The sequence below is a fragment of the Somniosus microcephalus genome, unplaced genomic scaffold (assembly GCF_052327205.1).
Source record: "Somniosus microcephalus isolate GS21.2 unplaced genomic scaffold, FLI_Smic_1.0 unresolved_chr8, whole genome shotgun sequence".
NCBI classification, from domain to species: domain Eukaryota; kingdom Metazoa; phylum Chordata; class Chondrichthyes; order Squaliformes; family Somniosidae; genus Somniosus; species Somniosus microcephalus.
Genome location: NW_028225186.1, coordinates 771,223 through 775,193, shown reverse-complemented (window position 1 = coordinate 775,193; position 3,971 = coordinate 771,223). Strand labels below are relative to the sequence as shown.

At 45.6% G+C, this 3,971-nt stretch overlaps 1 non-coding gene across 1 annotated transcript; it reads left to right on the top strand.

The window, feature by feature from the left end:
• The first annotated feature begins 1,013 nt into the window (after positions 1-1,013).
• On the top strand, positions 1,014-1,084 carry trnag-gcc (transfer RNA glycine (anticodon GCC)). Its single transcript has one exon. It is a non-coding gene; the product is annotated as a tRNA-Gly (tRNA).
• Positions 1,085-3,971: the final 2,887 nt, after the last annotated feature.

The window sequence follows — 3,971 nt, the reverse complement described above, 5'->3', positions numbered from 1 at the left end:
AAATGCCAGCAATCAAAGCACCCTCGCGAAACAATGCTTGCACCTCATCAACCTTTCAATTTTCCACACCTCTGCTGTTGCCTCAACAGTCAGCAGCGAATCATTCGGTACCGAGGTGCAGCATTCGCTTCCTTGCCTCGCAGTGTCAGAACAGTCATGGTTATTATCCGTCTTCCATGTATTATTTTGCCGACTGCATCTCCCTAACAAACTTAGCTGATCACAGCACGGCTATCAGTCAACTCATTGCCAGTGTGAAAAATGCCACATTAGCAACGTGTGCAAAACTCGAATGACAGAGTAACTGGGCCGTGATAACTTATCCTGCTATTCATGAGGCCTTAACATTCGCTGCATAAGACAATTCTACCTCTGGTTACCATCCCTCCTGCCATTGGAAAGCGTTTGTCTTTATTTCCTCTACCAAAACCCATTGTAATTTTGCAAGCCTCTATTAAATTTCCTCTTAGCCTCCAGAGGAAAGCAATCCCAGCTTCTCCACACTATCCCTCGGGCCACAGTGTAAGACGTCAAACGGGTTCTGTATGTCTGATAGACATATATTTCAGCTACAGGGGAGTCAAAGGTTATGGGGAACGGGCGGCAAAGTTGCGTTGTGTCGAAGATCTCATCAGCCACGAAGTTTTTAAATGGCGGGCTCGAGGGGCTGAATGGCCCAATCCTGCTCCTATTTTTTCTTTTGGGGAAGGTTAGTTTCTTAATTATGTAATTTTTGAGCAGCTAAACAACGTTGGAAGGAAACTCCCACGGGACGTAGAAAAGTGCAAAATCTTAGCTCTACCGAGAGCTCATGCACCTGAGAGGTTAACCCTGTGTTTCTCTGTCCACATATCTTCCAGGACCTTCGAAGTGTTTCCAGCATTTAATCAACAATTCCAGATGCAGTATCTGCTGCATATTGCTTTTTATGTTAACGCAGTGTCCCCGCTTGTATTAACAAAAGTCAGAAATAAATTGTAGCCACCAGAAAATAGAATCTATTAAGTCGGCGTGCATTGGTGGTTCAGGGGTAGAATTCTCGCCTGCCACGCGGGAGACCCGGGTTCGATTCCCGGCCAATGCAGGCTAATTTTTTTAACAATTCATTTCATAGCAAACACATCACATGAGCATAAATAAGTTATTAGCTGTACCTGTGCAAGTGGATCAAGGGTATGAATGTTCTGCTCCAACAGCTTTGAGGTGCTGAATGGCATCCTATTCCTGTGTAACAGGCTCGATTCTTACTCTGACAGACATTGCATTGCTCACTTCCTCGTTAGTCTCGTTGTGAGTCTCCCCGCCTGACCGGGGTGAAATTCCCCGACGGGAAGGAATTTTAACATCCCCAATTTTAAACGTTTTGGCAGCACCTTAAAGCGCTCCTTCGAAAAGATCAACAGCGAAAGATTGAACCTAAAACTATTTTAAACGGTGAGGAACTGCATAAAAACCTCCTGCATCAATTGCTCGTTAGCATAGTGTTCTCTTTCTGTTTGTCGTTTGTGCGGGGCACTGCGGGACGAGAGAGGACAGGGAAATGCAGATAACAGCGGGAGAAAGCACGTCTGATCTTTCAAGTGGACAGCACTGGCACGATTGGCCGAATGGCCTCACACTGTACTGCACGCCTCCATGAATCATATGGATATCTGAGACATACTCACACAAAGTGAGCACACATCTGTGTTCGTGCATATGTTTGAGTATTTGTCTCTAGCAGTGCATTACTGTTTCCTCTGTATTGTCCTTGATATTTTGGTGCTGATTATTCAATATCCCGACGGCTTTTCTCTGACTGTGTATCTCTGAGAGAAGCACAGAAGCAAATAGATTTCAGGTGGACGCCTACACGCACTTGATGCTGTGGTTTCCTGAACATGTCCTTTGTGATCTCGCCTAAAAAATGTCATCTTGTCCGAAAAGTTTGCCTGGCGTGAAAGTGACCTGAATTTCAAAGCAGCAAGGAGGAAAGACTGCCTTGTTCTGCTTGCTGGCAGGCCGCTTCTCACAGCTTCCCTGGTGGTCTAGTGGATAGGATTCGGCGCTTTCACCGCGCGGCTCGGGTTCGATTCCCGGTCAGGAAACCAGTGCGTTTTCTGGCTGTTTGAAATGCCAGCAATCAAAACACCCGCGCGAAACAATGCTTGCACCTCATCAACCTTTCAATTTTCCACACCGCTGCTGTTGCCTCAACAGTCAGCAGCGCATCATTCGGTACCGAGGTGCAGCATTCGCTTCCTTGCCTCGCAGTGTCAGAACAGTCACGGTTATTATCCGTCTTCCATGTATTATTTTGCCGACTGCATCTCCCTAACAAACTTAGCTGATCACAGCACGGCTATCAGTCAACTCATTGCCAGTGTGAAAAATGCCACATTAGCAACGTGTGCAAGACTCGAATGACAGAGTAACTGGGCCGTGATAACTTATCCTGATATTCATGAGCCTTAACTTTCGCTGCATAAGACAATTCTACCTCTGGTTACCATCCCTCCTGTCATTGGAAAGCGTTTGTCTTTATTTCCTCTATCAAAACCCATTGTAATTTTGCAAGCCTCTATTAAATTTCCTCTTAGCCTTCAGAGGAAAGCAATCCCAACTTCTCCACACTGTCCCTCGGGCCACACTGTAAGACGTCAAACGCGTTCTGTATGTCTGATAGACATATATTTCAGCTACAGGGGAGTCAAAGGTTATGGGGAACGGGCGGCAAAGTGGCGTTGTGTCGAAGATCTCATCAGGCCACGAACTTTTTAAATGGCGGGCTCGAGGGGCCGAATGGCCCAATCCTGCTCCTATTTTTTCTTTTGGGGAAGGTTAGATTCTTAATTATGTAATTTTTGAGCAGCTAAACAACGTTGGAAGCAAACTCCCACGGGACGTAGAAAAGTGCAAAATCTTAGCTCTACCGAGAGCTCATGCACCTGAGAGGTTAACCCTGTGTTTCTCTGTCCACAGATCTTCCAGGACCTTCGAAGTGTTTCCAGCATTTAATCAACAATTCCAGATGCAGTATCTGCTGCATATTGCTTTTTATGTTAACGCAGTGTCCCCGCTTGTATTAACAAAAGTCAAAAATAAATTGTAGCTACCAGAAAATAGAATCGATTAAGTATGCGTGCATTGGTGGTTCAGGGGTAGAATTCTCGCCTGCTACGCGGGGAGACCCGGGTTCGATTCCCGGCCAATGCAGGCTAGTTTTTTTAACAATTAATTTCATAGCAAACACATCACATGAGCATAAATAATTTATTAGCTGTACCTGTGCAAGTGGATCAAGGGTATGAATGTTCTGCTCCTGTTGCTGTGCAACAGCTTTGAGGGGCTGAATGGCATCCTGTTCCTGTGTAACAGGCTCGATTCTTACTCTGACAGACATTGCATTGCTCACTTCCTCGTTAGTCTCGTTGTGAGTATCCCCGCCTGACCGGGGTGAAATTCCCCGATGGGAAGGATTTTTAACATCCCCAATTTTAAACGTTTTGGCAGCACCTTAAAGCGCTCCTTGGAAAAGATCAACAGCGAAAGATTGAACCTAAAACAATTTTAAACGGTGAGGAACTGCATAAAAACCTCCTGCATCAATTCCTCGTTAGCATAGTGTTCTCCTTCTGTTTGTCTTTTGTGCGGGGCACTGCGGAACGAGAGAGGACAGGGAAATGCAGATAACAGCGGGAGAAAGCACGTCTGATCTTTCAAGTGGACAGCACTGGCACGATTGGCCGAATGGCCTCACACTGTACTGCACGCCTCCATGAATCATATGGATATCTGAGACATACTCACACAAAGTGAGCACACATCTGTGTTCGTGCATATGTTTGAGTCTTTGTCTCAAGCAGTGCATTACTGTTTCCTCTGTATTGTCCTTGATATTTTGGTGCTGATTATTCAATATCCCGACGGCTTTTCTCTGACTGTGTATCTCTGAGAGAAGCACAGAAGCAAATAGATTTGAGGTGGACGCC